The 15,589-nt window shown below is 44.5% G+C and overlaps 1 long non-coding RNA gene and 1 pseudogene across 1 annotated transcript; both read left to right on the forward strand.

Moving 5' to 3' along the window:
• The first annotated feature begins 2,305 nt into the window (after nucleotides 1-2,305).
• Nucleotides 2,306-9,139, forward strand: LOC119329932 (annotated as a pseudogene).
• A 1,337-nt stretch (nucleotides 9,140-10,476) lies between these two features.
• On the forward strand, nucleotides 10,477-11,604 carry LOC119332230. Its single transcript, XR_005160862.1, has 4 exons — nucleotides 10,477-10,582; nucleotides 10,829-11,028; nucleotides 11,351-11,498; nucleotides 11,567-11,604. It is a non-coding gene; the product is annotated as an uncharacterized LOC119332230 (long non-coding RNA).
• Nucleotides 11,605-15,589: the final 3,985 nt, after the last annotated feature.

Consider the following 15,589-nt stretch of genomic DNA (forward strand, 5'->3'; position numbering starts at 1 on the left):
TTTTTCTTCGGGATTAGCATTTTTAGGAATTTCTTTGGGATTAGTTTGCGTGTGCCAACACACAATAATGGTTTGGGCTTCACGTTAGAATCTGGGAGGAAGACTACATACTTATGTAAAGTAAATAGGTTGAACAAGAAATAAAAGAACTGTTATTTATATTTTTGCCACAAAATAAAAATCCTCCTAGATTAACCACTTTTGTTTTGTTCTTCACTTTTGTCACGTTGTGTTCTTGTAATATCTTGGCTTGGCTGTTTTCAGGGTTAGTGGAATTTTGATTGCTGGAATATAGTTATTGTTGGCAAAATTAGTTGTTGCACGTGTTCACCTTGTTGGCTAAGCATCCAATGCTTTGCTACAGAACACGTATTGGTTAGCCTCGCGTGGCTTCATCCGCTCTTTGGAGACTCAAAAACAAATTGCGCGTAACATGAATTTCTACACCCATTTCTTAATGCAAGAAGATAAGAGACTCATAGGTAGGTAATGGGGTCACATACTACAGAAACGTATTGTTGACAGAGACAACCTTAATTTCACATGTTTGAATTGCCAGAGGATAGTTGACTGATGAATTTGAAATCTCCTTAATGCCCATTGACAGAGACAAACCGGCAACTCGTTAAACAAACTAGTAAATTAAAAATACAATTTTAAAACACATACCAACAGCGCTAGCACAGGTGGAAGGGAACCATGCTCGCTCTTGTATTTAAATGTACGGAGGCTTGGTCACCAACATTGCAAACACAAACAAACCAACGAACAAAAGTGGTGAGAAATGTCCATGGCATGGATCTTGGTGCTATTGCCATTCGTAGCCTCAGCGGCCATCGCCTGTAGCTCCTTAGCGAAGCCTGGCTGCCAGGCGGGATGCAGTGACGTCGACATCCCCTACCCCTTTGGCCTCGGCGCCGGCTGCTTCCTCCCAGGCTTCCAGATCGCCTGCAACAACATGACCGGCGACGGCGAGAAGCCATTTTTTACGGATGCCAAGATGCGCCCCTAGCACGTACAGCTGCTAAACCTGACCGTGACGTCAAAAATTAAGAATCATTCGCTTAGACTCCAAAAGTTGCAAATGCAATGGTTCCCCTCACACTTGCAGACCAAATGTTGGAAACCTTTGGCTACCTTAATTTTGGCTTGGCAAAATGTAGGCGGGGCAAATATATATCAAACCATTTGGTTGCTAGAAAAAAAAACCAAGCTGCGTGTTCGCATGGGTGTTTACTAGTTGGTCGCTTTAGTTAAGAAGCTGATGCAAGATGAAATGCCAAGGGAACTTCAGACACTTGACCTGAAAATTGTGAGGCTTCTACCATGTTACCCTAGCTTCCGTCACCAACATATATCTTAAAGTGTAAACTTTAGGTAAACAATTGCCTTGGTGTGCCGCCTTGGTTTATTAAGACCTGTATATGGACATACTTTTTTTAGATAAAATATGGACATACTTTTCGATGTTTGAATGCTTTCAACTTGAAGATTCTCAAACTTTATAATGCCCGTAGGATTAGTTTGGGTGTGCCTAAACTCAATAATGGTTTGCACTTTGCAATAGAATCTGGCAGGAATCGAAGACTACATATTTATGTAAAGCCGATAGGTTGCAGCAGATTTAAAAGAATCATCCTTTATATTTTTTCTATAAAAAAAATCCTCAAAGATTGACCACTTTTGTTTTGCTCTTCACTTTTGCCATCTTGTATTCTTGTAATATCTTGGCTTGACTGTTTCAAGGGTTAATGGAAGTATGATGCTTTTATCTACTTTTCGGTGAGTATGATCTTTTGTAAACTGAATGATTGCTGGAATGTAGTGATTGTTGACCGAGTTAGTCGTTACGCACGTTCACCTTGTTGGCTAAGCATCCGGTGCTTTGCTGCAGGAAGGGTAGTGGTTAGCCTCGCGTGGCTCCATCCGCTAGTTGGAGGCTCAACATAATCCAAGTGTAACATGGTTTTCTAAATGCAAGAGGATAAGAGACTCGTAGATAGGTAATGAGGTCACATACTACAGAAATGTATTACTGACGGAGACAATCTTAATTTCACAGTTTAGAAGTGCCGGATGATAGTTGACTGATGAATTTGAAATATATTCTTGACGGCAGCAAACCACCGACTCCTCAAACAAACTAGTTAATTAAAAAAATACATTTTTCAATATTTTTAAAACACACACCAGGAGTGCTGGTGGTGGGGAGCTATTCTCTCGCTCTTTTGTATTTAAATGTACGGAGGCTTCGTCCCCCACATTGAACAAACAAACAAACAAACAGAAGTGGTGAGAAATGTCGATGGCATGGATCTTGGTGCTATTGCCACTAGCTGCATCTGCAACCACCGCATCTAGCTCCTTGGTGAAGCCTGGCTGCCAGGCGCGATGCGGCGAAGTTGACATCCTCTACCCATTCGGCATCGGCGCCGGCTGCTTCCGCAGGGGCTTCCAGATCGGCTGCAACAACATGACCGGCGGCGGCGCCGATAAGCCATTCCTGGCGGATGCCAAGATGCGCTCCGAGCCCATCCTCGTGTTGAACCTGACCGTGACACCCCGCGCGAGGGTCCGGCTGATGGTGCCAGTGGCTTACCAGTGCTTTGACGTGACCGGTAACAAGACCACCAGCTTCGACGGCCAGCTGAGAGTCAACCCGGTGGGCGTATACCGCATCTCCGACACCGCCAACGAGCTCTTCGTCCTGGGCTGCGACGCGTTCATCTACGGCGGCAGAGGAAGTCGACGACGCCAAAATCCAGAATCATACTCGTATTTCAGCGGGTGTGTGGCCTACTGCAACAGTAGCAAGAGCGCGCGCGACCGAAAGAGCAATGGCGTCGGCTGCTGCCGCGTCGGTATCCCGCAAGCCCTCCTCGACACCAGGATGACGTTCGGCGATTGGCCGCATGCAGGCATAGACTTCAGCCCCTGCAACCACGCCTTCATTGTGGAGAGGAATCACTATGTATTCCAGGCCGCCGACTTGAAGAGGACGCCGGACCCGGCCAAGCCGTGGAGAATGCCGCTTTGGCTCGACTGGGCCATCCGCAACGGCAATAACTCCTTGTCATGCCCCCTGGCGAGAGAATCACCGGGATACGCTTGCGTGAGCAAGCACAGCGAGTGCGCAAATTCCACCAATGGTATGGGGTATTTTTGCAAATGCAAGAAAGGATACGAGGGCAACCCATACCTTGATAACGGATGCACAGGTAAGTAATTTCTGTGAGTTTTGCTAACTCTCAAGTGCAAACGCAGTTGAATTTGCCTTTTCTTCCTTTTAGATTTGGATGATCAACTTGTCTTCATGTTTAATTACGTGTTTTATGTAGATATCGACGAGTGCAAACAGCCACGGTCACATTCATGCTTCGGCAAGTGTACCAACATGGATGGATCTTTCGACTGCAGGTGCCGACGAGGATTTCAAGGCAACGCCAGCCAACCATTAGGCTGTGTCAAGTCCATACACACAGGTGAGCACCATTATACCTTACCTTCCTTCAATCAATTATGAAATATGATGTCACGATGTATTTATTTGGTGTCATAGATGTTGGTATATTTTTCTTTAGGATTGAGCAAAACTTAAAGAAGTTTGACTTAAAACAAGCCTATAAAATAACCTTTTGGAAAGGAGGGAGTAGGTGCAAAGATATATTTTTTGAAATGGTCACCGCCACTTGAATATATTTCAAACATAGCAGTTGAGTACAGAGCTCACATGTTTTGTGAGGAGAGGAAGTCACGCCACAGCCCGGCGTGTTCCTTTAGACTCCTCGGTTTGAGCCGAGGAGCCCATATAGTCATGTCATCAATAATAGCTCTAATGGAATCAGCAGTGGGAAGGTCTATTCCGTGGAAAACTTTTTTGTTTCGTGCGTCCCAGATCTTCCAGAGGATGATTAGGAGCATGAAGGAGCGGACTGAAGTTGGCAATGCAGTTGGTAACCTCGTAGAGAAGAGGTCACCAATAGGAGAAAAGCACGGGCGAATGGAGGTAGCCTGCCAAATCCTCCAAGCTGCTGGGCATGTGAAAAACAGGTGCTCTCGATCTTCAACCTGGTGAGAACATCTTGGACATGCTTTTGTGTCCAGGATGTTTTTTTTATGCAAGTTCTTCCGGGTGTTAAGACGATCGAGGTAGAAGAGCCATCCGAAGATCATAACCTTTTTGGGCACTTTTGAGTCCCAAATGGCAACGAGTATGGGATGGGAGAGATGATCCGAGAGAGCCACATACGCACCCCGGATCGAGAAGGCGGACCCGTTGAGCAGACGACGAGTGTCCGGTACCTGCGAGAGAGCACAATCCTGCAACAAAGAGTTTAGAGCGGCAAGTTCTACAATCGCAGTAGTGGTTAGCCGATTACGAAGAGCAAGTTCGATCCCTTCCTGCATAATTGTAACTGCCATGGCATTTTGTTTTGTATGGTGGGAAAAAGGGCTGGGTAGACTATAGCCAGAGGTTCTGGCTTTAGCCATCGATCTAACCCGAAGAAGGTGGAGCAACCGTCTCCAACAGTGCACTGGGAAATCTCTCTCAAGTTCTGTAGGTGTTTGAAAATAGTCTTAGCAAGAAAGGAGCAGTTCTTGACAAAGCCAATGTGGAGAGGTGAGTGATGCAAAACCCAATCCTTCCAGAGGAGGGAGGAGGAGTGTAAATATTCGTGAGCAAATTTCAACAGTAGGCAAAAGTTTTGTGCGTGGAGGTTTTTAACACCCAAACCATCTGCATCTCTAGGAGTGCACACTTTATCCCAAGCAACCAAGCATTTAGCCCCAGAGCAGGTCTCATCATTGGACTAGAAGAAGGTGCGTCTATGTTTATCAATCGCTTCAATAACCTGGACGGGCAGAGAAAAACAAAGCATGAAATACGTGGGGAGACTGTCTAGGACGGCAGAGAGGAGAACTAGTTTGCCTCCACGTGAGAGGAGTAAGGCACACCAGCCAGCTAGATAGGTGTCGCATCGGTCAATGACAGGCTGGAAAGCAGAGGGCGGCAGTTTATGCGGGGAGAGGGGCAGTCCTAGGTAGGTTTGAGGAAAGGAGGAGATGTTCGTTCCAAGGTCTGAGGCCATTTGAGTGGCATCCTGCGGATCCACATTTAGGGGGATGAAGGTCGTTTGGTGAAGTTGATCTGAAGGCCAGTGGATGTGGCAAAGGTGTCTAGGGTGTGTTTGAGGTGCTTGGTTTCATTCGTGGTAGCTTTAACGATGATTAGAGTATCGTCCGCATATTGCAGAATAGGGCACGGGAGGTGGGGACACAAGGGATGTAGGGCCAGTTCTTTTCGGCGATTCTCCCAGAATCGCGCCCCTCCCAGCTTCTCCCAGAATCGCCACTCCATATTTTTTTACAAACCTATCTAGTTAAGGTCTAATTAGCTAGGATTGTAAAAAAACATATGGAGTTGTGATTGTTGGAGAAGCTGGGGAGGTCTAGTAGAAATGGCCCGTAATAGAGTACCATCCTTGTGGGCGTTAATGATCATTTGTTGGAGAATGTGAGCCATAATAATGAATAGGTAAAGTGATAGGGGGGTCACCTTGCCGGAGTCCTCTCTTGCACTGGATCCACTTCCCTGGGATGCCATTAAGCATAACCGCGGTGGGCCCAGTGGTCAGCAGAGAACGGATCCAGTCACACCAGCGAGGTGGGAAGCCCCTAACCTGTAAGGTATGGAGGAGGGAGGACCAACAGATTGAGTCGAACGCTTTCCGAAAGTCTAGTTTGACGACGATGGCTGGAGCCTTTTTCTTGGCGCAACAATGAAGAATGTCGGCGGCATAGAGAAAGTTTTCCGAGATATTGCGACTAGACAGGAAGCCAGTTTGATCGGCGTGGACCAGAAGAGGGATATGGGCTTTTAGTCTGTTGGTTAGAAGTTTGGTGACACCTTTAATCGGGCAATTTTGAAGGGAGATGGGGCGAAAATCATTTGGGGGCCTGGCATCAGTATTCTTCGGGGGAAGAATAATGAGGGCTCGGTTAAGGCAGGAGATGTCTGAACGCAAGGCATGAAAATCTGTGAAGAAGTTGTGGATTTTTCCTTTGAGAGTATATGCCAAAATTCCCTATAGAACCCAGGGCCAAAACCGTCCGGGCCAGGGCTAGCATTTTATTCATGGACAAGAAAGCATCTGAAATCTCGTCATCTGTGAAAGGATCATCCAGAGAGCGAAGTTGGGGAATAGGTGAGGGATAAAGATCTAGAAGGGAGAAGGACCAAGTGGGTTGAAAAGCGGTGCCGAGAAGGGAGGTGTAGTAGTCAGAGAGGATTTTTGATTTAGCGTCATGAGAAAAGAACATTGAGCCGTTCACCTCCAGGACCGTGATCTTATTTTTGCAAAGACGGGCAGAGGCCGAGGCATGGAAGAAGCGAGAGTTTTCGTCTCCTTCCAGCGCAGTTCAGATTTTCCCACGTTGGATCCAGTACAACGCCTTCTCACGAAGAGTGTGTTGTATAACTTTGATGACAACCCGCCGAAGTGCAAGCTCGAGGGGCAAAAGAAAGCGAGATTCTTCAATAATATCAAGAACAGATATAACGGTTTTGCAATTCTTTTCACGAGTGTTCAGAGGAATAGCAGAGCGCCTCCACCTTTTAAGATCAGAGCGCGTCCGTTTGAGGGCGGCAGCAAGGTTCAGGGCATGGTTTGAACGTATACGGGCCTCGGCCCAAGCGGTTTGAACAATAGTAAGGCTGGCCAGGCGAACAGCCCAATGGTTTTCAAAGCGAAAAGGAGCGGGGCGAGGGATCAATGATATGGTGTCAATCGAGATTAGAAGGGGAACATGATCGGAGATATAGCGGGTTAGTGAAGCAATAGTGGTGTTTGGGAAGAGGAGGTCCCAGTCAACATTGATGAAAACTCGGTCTAATTTTTCGAGGGTGGGTTTATCTCTCTTGCTCGACCAAGTGTAACAACGGTCAAGAAGAGGGAGCTCGATTAGACCATGATGGTGGATAAAAGCGTTGAACATGTCAGCTTCAGATTGCCTGAAGTTCATCGTGTTTTTGTCCGAGGGGAGCCGTAGGAGGTTGAAATCGCCCAAGATGAGCTAGGGGGTGGGCGAGGGGGGAACGAATGAGGCTAGCTCAGACAGAAAATCATGTTTGAGAGCATGGTCAGTAGGTGCAAAGATATCATTCATTCCCAATCATATTTACCAACTCCCTTTTGTTTTCTTGAATGCAATCAGTATTCTCACGTGAGTAAGCTCTATGTGTATTAGCTCGTGAACCATGCAAAAAGAGTATACTGCATGCAAAAGAAGCTAATAATCAGTTAGGCAATGTAAATAGTATTCAAACGTCTGCTAAGAAATTTAGGTTGTAAAAATATATTATTGCAAGTGGCAACAACCCCTAAATAAAATGGTTGTAGAACATATATAAGAATGGAGTACCACCATCTTTTATAGAAGAAGAAAAAATACACAATCAATAAGCAAGCATTTCATATCCATAGAAGAAACAAATAAAACCATCTAGAATATATGTACAATTAAATGTGCCATGAAAGTATATAATTAGACATTGGTACTAATAGATAAATCCAATCCAAAATTTTGAAACAGAAGTCAAAACTCTCTCTGGCCGCACACACTCTTATTTGCATCATCTGCCTTGTGATCCACCTAGGATTTTGGTAACTTGCTGGTTATCGGACTTGTCGGGTGTTAATTACTGGCCCTCCTATTAGTTGGGTTACTGGAATATGAGATAAATTTTGGTCAAATTTTTGAACTTTTAGAAATTTGAATTTGGTATAATCAGTTGATTATCGGTGTGCTGGTATCTCTCCTTTTACCAAGACTTCCCATCCTGGATCCAACCTCATATCTCTTCCCTCACTTATTTGAGTTATGCCATCTCAAACCCTAAATACATGCCCCATCGATCTGTATTTTGCAGGTTTAATCATTGGTCTATCAGTTTCAAGTGGCCCAATTATTCTACTTCTGTTTATCGGCTCAAAGATAATAATTCGCAAGCTTAAACATCAAAAGGAACAAAAGTTGCGACAGAGGTTCTTCAATGAAAATCGTGGACAACTGTTGCAGCAATTGGTATCTCATAGGTCAGACATTGCAGAGAGGATGATCATCCCATTAAAGGAACTAAAAAAGGCCACAAACAACTTTCACCCAACTCGTAAGCTTGGTGGTGGCGGGCATGGTACCGTATACAAATGAATTTTGTCAGACTTGCATGTTGTGGCCATCAAAAAGTCAAATATTGTGGTCAAGAGTGAGATTAACGAGTTTATAAATGAAGCTGCCATACTCTCACAAATCAATCATAGGAACATCGTAAAACTTTTTGGTTGTTGTCTTGAGACAGAAGTCCCTTTATTGGCTTATGAGTTCATTTCCAATGGAACCCTGTGTGATTATCTTCACAAGACACCATTAACATCAATACCATGGCAAGACATATTAAGGATTGCGGCAGAAATTGGCAAAGCTCTTGCTTACCTTCACTCGGGTGTTTCCGTCCCCGTAATACACAGAGATATCAAGTCTACCAATATACTTCTTGATGATGCTTTGACAGCAAAGGTGTCTGACTTTGGAGCTTCAAGGCACATTCGATCAAACAGGGATAACAACAGCGGTGCAAGGAACTTTAGGGTATTTAGATCCTATGTACTTTTACTGTGGCCGGCTAACAGAAAAAAGTGACGTTTATAGCTTTGGAGTAGTTCTTGTTGAGTTGCTTACGAGGAAGATGCCAATTACATATAGATCGTCCAAAGGTGATGGGCTTGTTGCACAGTTTATTGAACTACTTTCAAGAGGTAAATTGGAAGAAATACTGGATCCACATGTCATGGAGGAGGGAGGTAGCCAAGTTGAGGAAGTAGCTGCTCTAGTTGTGTTGTGCACGAAACTGAGAGCGGAGGAGCGACCAACCATGAGGTCAGTGGAGATGACACTGGAGGCCCTTCAAGGACCCAAAGAGCGTGTTCGGGTTAGGGATGATTTACTTGCAAAAACTAATGAGGGGAGTTATTCGGCAATGAGATACACATCATCTATAAGAAGGACAAGCTCGGAGAACGTGAGCAGACAATATAGTCAAGAAGAAGAATATCTGTTATCCGGGAGCAACCCTCGATAGTCTTGCTTACAGTTTACATGTGAAAGAGCTGTTATGTGTAGCTGCTTTTTATATACCATGTGTGTGTCTCTTCTACTCCTAATGGAGCAGTTGGTAGTCTCCGCCGGTCAATTTTCGTCCCACCTCCGCTGGTTTTTTTTCGTCCTAAAAAAATCTACGAAATTTCGTAGGTTAACCAGGGACAACTCCCACCTCCCAGGGTTTTTTTCGTCCCATCTCCCATGGTTCCTTTGATACCTCGTCCCACCTCACACTGAGCCGCCACGGACCGCAAAAACCGCCTACCTTACCCAAATCAACAAATCTCTCTCATTAATGCAAATTTCTTTAGGAAACAAATAATAGATTCTTTTCTACCTTAGCCAAATCAACGGATCTCTCCCATTAATGCAATTTGCTTTAGCAAACAAATAATAGATTATTTCCTACCTTAGCCAAATCAACGGATCTCTCCCATTAATGCAATTTGCTTTAGCAAACAAATAATAGATTCTTTCCTACCTTAGCCAAATCAACGGATCTCTCTCATTAATGCAATTTGCTTTAGGAAACAAATAATAGATTTTCAGGAAACAAATAATCTCTAATCACCAAAAAAACCAGGGCGGGGGAATTGGTCCCCGAGCGTTTCCTCCTCACGTTCGCCCCCGCCGCTCTAGGGTTGTGCTCTTCTCTGGCGTCGGCGCGTCGCCCTCGGCCCGATCACCGGTCGCCGTCCTCCACCGCGTCGGCGGCGGCGCCACGGCGTGGCGCCACCTGCTGCTCCTCCTCACCGCCCTAGTGCTCGCGTTCGCGCTCCAGTGGCGCGGCGGCTGCGTGGACGACGCCGGCTCCCCTCGCCTGGCCGTGCCGGCCCCGTCAAGGCTGCAGTCCCTCCACTCCTCCGCCGCCTCCTGCGTCGAGGTGCTCGCCGCCCCCGCCGCCCCCGCCTTGCCCTACCTCCGCGGCTGGTCCTTCCACTTCGACGCGTCGGACACCCACCACCCCAAAGTACTACCTTTCCAATCTCACCTCCGCCCTCTTCCTCGCCGGTCGCCGGCCGATGTGTCCGACCTGTGAAGCAGGAAGCTTGTCCGATGAGAGAAATCCCTGCCTCACGATTTGCTTCGTGAAGGCCAGAATTTCGCTCTTTGTTTGTCTACTGAAAAACCTCCATGTGGGGATAGATGTCATCATAGAATGCGTGCAGTAAAATTATTCTGACTGTATTCTGTATCATTATTTTGGTTAGTCTAAAAGAAATAATTTGGTTAGATTTGTCTTGAAGAATAGATTCAACCTATACTTCTAGGTTTTGATACAGAAAATAGAAATTTGTTGCCAAAGATGTGTATGAAGACTATTTCAGTATCTGGAAGTACACTTGTGACCGGAGGCATGGCCGCTGTTGCTGCCAACATAGTGGCAGTGAGCGCAATCTGGGAGTAACAAGCACACTGTTTAGTAGGTGCGTTGTCCCTAGATTTTTTTTATCCATGAGTATACCGTAGTAAATTGCATACCTCACTGGTGTACAGGGATCTAGGATCATGTAATGTAACAAAACAATGATCCATTATGTTCCACTGGCTCTGATCTTAGTTAAAACTTACCTGTAATTTTTATCCTTATTTTATTTATTCGTAAGGTATCTGACAAATGTGTTTGTGGCATAGTTCCCAACTAACCGTTGCTGATATTTGTTTTTAGGAGGGGATGGAGAGCTTTACAAATGGGAATGTTAGGTTATTGAAGCATGAACGCAGCATCGTTGCAGAGGATGATCTTGACCGTCGGTGGCAGGAAGCCACTGGAGAGGCTGTTTCCGAGGTCTCCAACCGCCCTGCACTCACTGTCCATCCAATCGGTTGGTTCTGCATTCATCTGTCTGTATCTTGTTTAACACACAGGTGCAATCAAACCTCGATGTGTTATGTGTAAAATCCTATTAAAATATGTAAATATGATACCATAAACAAATTGTTAATACATTCAAAAGTTACTGCACCTATTCTTCTAGCATACAGGCGGTTAATTATATTCTATATTTTTCCTGATTTCCCTGTATACTGTGAGCCTGCGATTGTTTGGTTTCATGGTTTGTGAGCAATGTCCATGCTTTTCAACCCACATGCATACAGGCATGTTGATTACTAATTAGTGGTTCCTTCTTACCACAATCATTGTTTTATAATTGATGGTTTGCTCATTCTTGTGAATCTACTTCTGAAGGTGTGCCACATCTGAGGGAGGATGAGACCCCCCCCCCCCTCAAGGTGGGAGGCCTGGATGGGCAGCGGTGCCAAACCCTCGAATTGGCCCATGGTTCCGGTTGATGCAAAAGGTTGCTGCAGACCAAGGTCTTGTTCCAGAGTTTGAGGTACGTTGCTTCCTTGATGCCTTTTCTATTTCCGAATCAACTGATTTTAATACTGATTGCTTTTGAAGATTACACTTGAAGCTACTCACCATGGACCACCATGAAGCTACTCACCATGGCCGATGTGTCCGACCTGCTGATCTTTTGCTTGCTTGCCAGGTGTGCGTGCAAACGAGCACCTCCGCAGGCCTGGACCAGATCCTGCCATGGCTCTTCTACCACAAGGTCATCGGCGTCGCACACTTTTTGCTCTTCGTCGAGGGCAAGGCCGCCAAGCCCAGCGTCGCCGGGGTCCTCGAGTCCATCCCCGTGCGTTCCTCGCTTGAGATTTCCAAGAATCCAGTAGTACCAATTTCACTCTGCTTGTTCTCAATCTCTGACTCTGTTTCTCTTCTTCTTCTTTAGGGGTGTGAAGGTGGTGTACAGGACCAAGGAGCTTGAGGAGCAGCTGGCCAGGTGGTGCGAAACAATCTTCGCCGCCCGCGTGCCTCGTTGGGCTATACACAAATTCATTTCGATGCCCATCCTGATGATGTATATGTTTCACCTGCAGCCGAATCTGGAACGAAACCTGGCTCGCAGGATTCTTCTACAAGCCTTGCAACCACAAACTGTTTTGAAGCAAGCACTCAACATGGAGATGGCCATTGTGATGGCCCGGGTATGTATGTTTGTTTTCGGCTTATCACCAGCAATTATTAATAGTGTTCGTTTAGTGTATTGTATTTATCATAAACAAAAAGCATTTTTCTTCATGGTAGGAATCTGGCATGGATTGGATAATGCATGTTATATCCCGGTAGTATTCCATCAGATGGCTATTAGCTGACGTCCCCGATGATGTTGACATGGTTATTTTTCCTAACTATGTAAGTATACGGTGGTCCTAATACACCTGCTGGACTTCTTATGCATAGTAATTAACTTGCATGTCTGCACTCTGCAGGAAAGCAGCGTCGAGCGTGATGATATAAAAGATCCATTCAGTGAGGTAAACCTTCTCTGTATTTAAGAACATAATTTCCTCAAGTTCCGTTGGATATAATGTTGGCTGATGTAAACAACTTATGTCTAAATACTCTGATATGAATTTTGTTTGTTCGGTTTAGTCTGAAGTATGATACTGTGCTATGATTTATGTGTGTCTGATACTGTTTACATTTGCTTGAAAAAATAGTTTCGAGTTGCCTTGTTATCTGCATAGCTTGCCATACTTCTGTTTAGCCTATAATCCCAGAAATAAGTTCTTATGCTCTTTTAGTGTAGACTGGGCATGGATCTAGCTAATTTTGCATATTACTCCGAAAGAAAAGAGAAGAGAATGAAAGAATATTATACGTCTGGTATGTGCAACAAGTCATCACCAGCAACAGATTGAGTAACTTTGATGAATTTTGACATTTAATTCTTTGATGCTTGTTAAATTTAATTAAGAGCGCTGAACCTAGGTGTGTGCAGCCTTGCTTCTATCTGGAGCAGTTGGTAGGATTGCGTCCACGGCACGTTTTTTTTGTCCCACCACTTTCGTCCGGTTTTTTCCGTCCCACCTCCCACCCCCACATGCATTTTATTCTCTTTACAAAATATTACAGAAGAAAAAAAAACGTGCCGCCACTCCTCCCTCGATTTCTGTCTAGGGTTCCCTGCCTCTGCTTCCACCATCGCGGAAGCCGAGGGCACGCCGCCGCCTCTGGCGATCCCTAGGGCCGCCGCCTCCGTGGATGAAGTGGTTCCATTCGATCGGTACACAAGAGGAACCCATCTGTGGCCACATCACCCCTGACATGTTGATGTGCATGGAGTATTCATATGATACACAAGGACAGGAAATCTAGCAAGTAATGTTCTAATCAGTTGGGTTATCCCCTTTTGAAAAAAAATCTTAATCAGTTTATTGGTTGATTTGATTGCATTACGTTATTTCTAATTATGTTCGAATTTAATCAGATTTGTACTTAAGTTTGTTTCTCTCATTGAATAAATTGATTGCCGATCCTACAGGCTGGGTGAGAAGCAGACAAGGGTCACGGTGAACTATTGCTAGCTTGAGGAGATGCTCACATGAAGACATGGTTGCCGAAGGTTGCATACAACTAAAGTGAGCTTCTCTTTGAAAATCTCATAATTGTTTCACTTACCTTCTTTTTACTATCAGCAGTTTCTACCGTTTCAAGTTGTTTGGTTATGAGCCAAGACTGAAGATATACAAGCTTATGGTTAGTATTATCCCTTTTTCATATATATTCGTTATTGTTTTAGTTAGCTAGATGGATGTGCTGCAGTTAAATAATCGAATGACTTCTATACTTATATCATTGTTTGGTTTATGTAATTGTTGGCGACAATATCTTGACTCGCTAAAAGTGCATGCAAATTTCTTACTGAAACAAGCATGGTTGACGTGTCAGTCAAGGGGTCCCTGCATCTGTGGTGTTTGGCTCGCTATGGTGGTCGACCATGGAATACTTGTGAGGGAGAGCACCACTTTAGTGCCTCTTCGCGTAGTTCCTCCGGCGTGCACAGCTTAAGCCTTGTTACCATGGATGACAAAGTCTGCCTTGTCGTGACGACCACGCGCAGGTACACACATAGGCATATTATAAGATCGTTATTAATTAATCCATGCAGTTTCATGTCCAGGCCAATGTTTAGTTGGGGGAAGTGTTGTTGATTTTTTTTATTCAGCCACGAGTGTCAGTGTTGATTTTGAGGGCATTGTTAGGTGTTTAGTTGAGCTAGCAAGGGGGCGTAGTGGACCTGTCATCATTTTTTTGAAATAGGTAAAAGATGTTCAGCGTTGGCTCAATATTTTCAAGGGCATGTGCTTCTCTGAAGATGCTTCAGCTGCATTTTTGTTTACCCATCACTCGGTGGCAAACCACTGATTCCTCACGGGTTGCAGATGATGAGTACTCACATTTTTGGTCTTACTGATTTTGTCAGACTGATGGGTGCACGGCAATTTTTGGTCTTACTGATTTCGTCTGAGAGATAATCAGATAAAACGACAATTGACTCCCAACTAACCACACCTAGATAATCAGATAACTACATTTTGAAGTTAGTATACATTCATTTTGTTCTTGCAAAATATTTATTTATATAGCTTGTTGTCATCTAATTTAAGGTTCAATTTCCTCACTGTAAATCCTCAAATATGTGGGCAGCATGGACCACCAGATAGGTAAGCAAGAGAAGGACCAGTTCATAATCATCTTATTTGTTCTACTTGGACTGTCGTTGTTACTTGCAGTTGCCTCTGCTACCATGTGGCAACGCAACCATGAAGGGCTTGACGTGTTGGCTGTCAAGAAGCACTAGGTCGACGGCAGGCAAGGCATCCAGGAAGCCACAGCACGAGAGAGCGATGATGCTCAAAGGGTGAGGTTGCCAAATGGTGCGGTGATACTAGCTCGCTAGCCAAGCAGACTACATTCTGGACTATTTACACATCATGGACTAAAATTGGACTATTTACACATCATGGACTAAAATTGGACTTCTTTCTGGACTCACATCTTTTATATAATATATACTCAAGTCTGATATGCCTTCTATTTATTCTATAATTAAGTACAATCTTTTAAGTTGCTGCTGAAGGAAGAAGACATGGGGTCAGAAAAATGTTAAGATTGACTTGATGTGTGGTAAGGAACATCCAGTTGAAAAGTTTTTGATGCTTGAACATCCAGTACTCAATTATTCTTTTAGGTATGCATAATCTGCCAAGTTATAAGCAGTTCCTTTTATTTGGGCACGCATAATGACCGTTCCGCAGCATCAGGTTCAAAAAAAAGTTCTTCAAGGTTAGTAATTTTCTCCAAAAAAAAGTTCTTCAAGGTTAGTAATTAATACTCCCTTCCCATATGGATATGCATGATGGTTGTTCATTTTTTGGGATAGCTTACCCATCTTATGCCTTGAAAACTGAGCTACCTCCATGATTATGCATCTGGTCTCAGTAGATTTTTTTTCTGCCAAAATACAGTTGTGAAGAGGAGTTCCTGATGATAGCTGAATATACTAGCCTACTTGCCTACAACCAAGGCAGAATTATCAGCGTGTATGCGAAACAGCCTGCTAGCTGGGTG

Source organism: Triticum dicoccoides, chromosome 7A, assembly GCF_002162155.2.
Source record: "Triticum dicoccoides isolate Atlit2015 ecotype Zavitan chromosome 7A, WEW_v2.0, whole genome shotgun sequence".
In the NCBI taxonomy this organism is placed as follows: Eukaryota; Viridiplantae; Streptophyta; class Magnoliopsida; order Poales; family Poaceae; genus Triticum; species Triticum dicoccoides.